The 5,691-nt window shown below is 40.5% G+C and overlaps 1 protein-coding gene across 1 annotated transcript in view; it reads left to right on the top strand.

Moving 5' to 3' along the window:
• Positions 1-5,691, top strand: part of Il13ra1 (interleukin 13 receptor subunit alpha 1) — a 57,369-nt gene that overhangs the window by 326 nt on the left and 51,352 nt on the right. The window lies entirely within an intron of this gene.

The following is a 5,691-nucleotide window of genomic DNA, read 5'->3' on the forward strand; positions in this document are numbered from 1 at the left end:
TAGGGAAGAGCCAAGGAGGCTAGCGTCTAGAGGAAGGGGAATGAAGGGAACAGATTTTTGTCAAAATGACCCTTACAAGTGGCTTTGCCTGTGAAGGGATAAGGAATCTTGGGATCAAGACCAAGTACTGGTGAACTGGGAACTTCCCGAGGGCTCCTTGCCCTGAGCCTTGTAGATGCTCAGTTTGGAAGTGTGGCTTTTAGCAGTGGATGTTAAAGGGAGGCTCTAAAGATCTTAGATCTTAGAGGATCATAGTCCTAGTAGCAAAAGGACTCAAGGGGTCAAGGCTTCCTCTGGCATTAAGAAATCTGTTGAGAACGCCTGACCAGCATCCGGACAGACCTCTTCCAACTTTAATAAACAGTATTTCGTGGAAGATAATCTTAAATTTATGGAAAAGTTGTACATTGTTTGGGAAGTTGCACCATTGCCTTAGTGCTTGTGAACAACTTTTAACTAATAAACTTGGCAGTTGGTGTGAAAATTGAAGGTGAATGATTTCCTCATGGGTTAGGCCTGACAAGCGTGGCACTCAGGGCCTTTTAAAATAGGTTTTATTCTCTCTCTCTCTCTCTCTCTCTCTCTCTCTCTCTCTCTCTCTCTCTCTCACACACACACACACACACACACACACACACACACACAAACAGATTTGCTAACGAATGTTTATCAAGTGTGCTGTGTTTTGAAACGAAAGCTGAAATGTTAATTAGGAAATCCCCATGCTCTGTCAACAAAATATATGTAGTATCTACGACGGGCAGTGTTTCTAGGGACTGAGGATGTAATAGTGAGAAAAATGGATCAAGTCCTGAAGTCACAAAGCTAGTTACATACACTCTTGGCAGAGGGTGTGTGTTTCTGTGTGTAAAGGTAAGGTATGTCACATACCGCTAAAGTGCTATGGAGAGAAACAAGACAAAAGTAAGGAGTTACTGCTGTAAATAGCATGGAGTGGAGTGGAAAGACTTTACTGAAAAATTAGTGTTAAGTGACATCTGAGGGATGCTTAAGTTCATCAGTCAATAATTGACCCCCCCTTTTTTTTCCTGGGTTCCTAGAGAGGGTACCTAGGGCTTCATGCAAGCTAGCTAAGTGCTCTAGAGCTGAGTCACACTGATAATTATTCAAGTATTTGCCTTGTTTGTTTTACTCTGGGCCAGGCTATGAAGGTTGACTTAGAACTTTACAGAATAATCTTTGCCTATGAAGTATGTCCAGTTCAGTTGACGGTACCAGGTTTCCATAGGTATAGGAAAACTGCAGTCCACAGACTTACCTAAGGTCTCTTATCTCATTAATGTCCTGATTTTCAGTGTCATTCCATCCAGCACACTCCCTCTTGCAGGCTCCTTCCCACACACACCTGAAACAACAAGGAGCCCTCCAAATAAGACTGTCAAACTCCAACTTATTTTTGCCACTATGGTTCATCACTACCTTAGACTATAAAAATTCTTCTCTCTACTAGACATATTGCATTTGTGCTATGGTGTAAAAATCATTTGCTATCTTTAATTACTCAGAGGTTGAAGTTTTTATGGCTCTAACATTGGATGTGAGACTCAGAGTTAGTCATTATCCCCTCCCTATGTGATAATCTTCTTGTGGGTGAAATGAAGAGATTGGGCTCTATGGGTTTTAATCAAATGTTTTAATTCTAATTTCTGTGTTTGGGTGTTCAGAGATCCATATGAACATTTTAAGTGTTTCTCTATTTTTGATCCTGCTGAGTATTTAAAAATGATTAGGTTACTAGTTTGGGACAATAGCTAAACTGTGGCATTGCTTAATAACAGCTAGAATGCCCATGTCTACTGTCTCTCCAGCAGTTTTCTAAGTGCTTTACTTCTTTTTAATTTAAAGTTGTATTTTCACAACTCTCTGTTCTATGAAGCTAATATGTACTATTGGCAGAAGGTGTATGCTTTTCTACGTGTTAAATAAAATATAGTATGTTCAAATATACAGTTCAATAAAGTATTTTGGAGAGAAACAAGATATGATAGGGGGCTACAGTTTAGTTAGTAGTTTTGTTTAGTCTGTTTAGCTCAATAGCCCATGTAGGGGCATGGTTTAATAACAGCTAGTCTTGAATTCTTGGCATGCAGAAGAGCTAGGTAGATACCTCCCAGTGTATTAGTATAGGGGCTAGGTGGGATCCATAAAAGTATATGCAGACTAGTCATATATTAGAGACTGGCTTCATAATGGCTGGACCATGTACTCCAAACAATAGGCATTCCAGAAGAGAGGAAACTGAAGGATGGATATTTCACAGAACAAAACGAACTTGAGATAGACCATTAGGAAGAATAGAAATTGAATGGAGAAAATGATTATCAGTGTGCACGCATGTGTGTGTGTGTGTGTGTGTGTGTGTGTGTGTGTGCGCGCGCGCGCGCGCGCGTGCACGCGCGTGTGGTGGGGGTTAAGCAGGAGAAAAGATGAGGAAGTGGCTAGTCAAGAGCCTGGCTTGGCCAGAAGGAATAGCAAAGTCAGTCTGTGCAAAAGAGCTTTATTTGCGCTTAAACATCCTGATCAGGGCACAGTCTGAAGAAAAGCAAGCAAGGAGACTTGCCTGGGTAGAGGGAACCATTAGAGTGTGAAGCTTAGTGAAGTGGAATATGGCTGGCAGATCTTTATTAGGAAGATGCACAGTATGTATAGACCTCCTGTGTAGGATTGTGACTTACTGGTATCTTCTCAGATTGTTGGGTTGAGGAGAGCACATTAGTGTGATTGGGGATGATTACGAAAGACATAGCAAAAGAAAAAAAGGGGTGGGAGTTGATGACTGCATGTGAAGAAAAAAAGACAGATGACTCACATATGACTCTTATGGTTTCCTTCACTTTTCCCGAAATCTACATGCCTCTGCCAACTCCTGAGACTGAACAAAAGAAAGCAAAAGTAATCAACTAAGCCAAGCACCTTACAGTAAAACGATGACTGATGGTATTAACTCCTAGTTCACTTAGAATGTGGGGATGGATGGGTGATACAGGGTTGAGCTAGAAGACCTACGTGGGTCTAGCTTTCTTCTACACTCCTCTGTCCAAAGGCAGTGATCATCTCCCAGTAACTGGTTGAAAATTGATGCCAAAGGAGGACAGAAGCAGTATGTGTGATGTCTCAGAACCCAGAAAACACATGCAACTGCCCAATTTGTCTTTGAAGAAAGCAGCTAGTTAGTTCTATAAAACTTGTTCTGTGTAGAAGAAGGTGTTACAATGCTTTACCAATTTTATTTTTGAGGGCAGTCTTCCTTCCCTAGCCTCTGGAGTGCTGAGATTGCAGGTGTGAGACATTAGTTACATTAACTTGTTTAATATTTATAATCACCCTTTGCAATAGGTTATGGTGCTCACCCTTACGTTATAGATAAGAAGTCTGGGGAACAGGGAAGTTAAGTAACTTGTCACAGAGTAGCTGAAGAGCTGGCATATGAACTAGGCTCCACAGTTGAGGTTCTTGTTGTTTGTTTGTTGTTGTTGTTGTTTTGGTTTGGTTTTGGTTTTGGTTTTTGGTTTTTCGAGACAGGGTTTCTCTGTATAGCCCTGGCTGTCCTGGAACTCACTCTGTAGACCAGGCTGGCCTCGAACTCAGAAATCTGCCTGCCTGTCTCCCAAGTGCTGGGATTAAAGGCGTGCGCCACCACCGCCTGGCAAGGTTCTTAATCACTACACTGTTGTGAGTGAGATAAGTTACCCAAAACCCCCAGAGACTAGTCAAGTATAGTCACTGCTTATTTATGTATATGTCTTAAAATTGTATTTTTTAATTTGTGTATTACAAAATCATATGTATTTGGAGATTGCATTTTCTATTTTAGAGAGCATATGCCCTTTGCTATGTTTAAGGTTGAACCCAGGGCCTCAGGAACCTTAGGCATTCTAAAAACAGGCTTTGTGTTAGATTGTACCTAACTGCATGTAGGTTCTCTGGATATGCTTCAGCCATGGTGTTCAGGATGTTAGGTTATTGAATTGATTTCCCCCTTCCCTTTTTATAAGAACCATGCTGTCTCAGCAATGTCTTCTTTCAAAGCTGGGGATTGTATGCAGGCCCTCACATATTCAAGGCAAGCCTTCTGTCACCATATTCCCAACCTATTTAATTTTTACTTTTTTTTAAAAAATTGAGACGACATCTTGCTAAGTTGTCTAGGCTGGCCTGACATTTGCCTTGTAACCCAGCCTCACCTCTAGCAGTCAGTCTTCCTGCCTCAGTCTTCTGAGTAGACAAGACGGTAGGCATGTGCCATCAAGCCCGAACTTGAATGGTTTTTATTATGAAAAGGCATTTCTTTGGGTGGCTACGCCTTCTGAGGATTGAACTCAGTGCCTCTGCTCTGCTCCTAGCTCCACTTGTTGAGTTTTGTCAGTTTTTTTTTTCTGCATCAGTTAGGATGCCATGTTGTTTTCCCTTTTCATTGTGGTTATGTGGTATATTACATTGATCAATATGCCTATGCTGAGTCATCCTTCCGGGAATCAATCCGACTTGGTCATAGTGTACAATCCCTTTGGTATGTTATTGAAATCACTGTGTTGGCATTTTATTGAGGATTTATAGATGAGATTATACTGGTTTGTAGTTTTCTTTCCTTCTACTAGTGTATTTGTATTTAGGATCAGATAACACCGGCCTCAAAGAATAAACTAGGAAGTATTCTTTCTTCTTAAGGCCTTTGAAAATGTTTGGAAATGTATAGTATTCACTTTTTAGCTATTTGGTGAAATTTTCCCATGAAGCTGTCAGGTTTAGATTTTGGAGGTGGGGTTAGGAAATAAATGTCATCACTGGTTTCAGATTATATATTTCTTTGTGATTTAGTTTCTGTAGATTTTGTGTTTCTATGGACTTGTGCATTTCATATAAAACATCACATTTTTTAGTATTGAGTCATTCTACTTCTTATAATCATTTTTCATGTTTTAGAATCAGTAGTAAACATACTCATTTAATATATCTATTTTCATTAGTCACTGTAGTCTTTTCTTTACCTACATAAAGATTTACAAATCACGCTGCCCTTAAAAGAACCCTCTGTTTGTATTAGCACGGCCTTTACTTTCTCACTTCTTTAGTTCATTTATCTCTATTCACATCTTCTTCATAAGTTCCTTTATTTTCCTTACTTTGGATCTGCCCTGTTCTTTTTATAATCCCTTAAGTTATAAAATTAGGTTGTGTTTGGATGTTTGTAATTCCATTTTTCATACAATTTAGGGAGTTTTCAGTTGGATTTTAAGACAGGGTTTCATGTAGCTCAGGCTGGTTTGAAATATAACCTTGAACTTCTGATCTACCTGCTTCTACTTCCTAGATGCTGGGATGACAGGTATGCACCAGGCCTGGTAGCCTCTTTCCCTCTCCTTTTCCCATCTCATTTTTCTTCCCCTTCCTCATCCCCTTCTTTATTCAGCCTTAGGGAGTCAGTCCTCAAGCACTGTCCATTTCTTACTGTGAGTTTCTTACTTGTCTGTAGCTTGGGAAGTAGGCTAGGCTGGCTGGGCAGTGAGCCCCAGGGATCTGCTTGTCTCCACTTCCTCAGTGCCAGGATTATAATCATGCCTGCCTTGCTATCTGAACCATTTCCCTTGCCTTCAGTATTTCTTAGCATTCTCTTTCTTCCCTTCTTTAACCCCTCCCCCCAAACAGATATAGGTGTAGTGATGGTGTTCC

Source organism: Mastomys coucha, chromosome X (genome assembly GCF_008632895.1).
Source record: "Mastomys coucha isolate ucsf_1 chromosome X, UCSF_Mcou_1, whole genome shotgun sequence".
Lineage (NCBI taxonomy): Eukaryota > Metazoa > Chordata > Mammalia > Rodentia > Muridae > Mastomys > Mastomys coucha.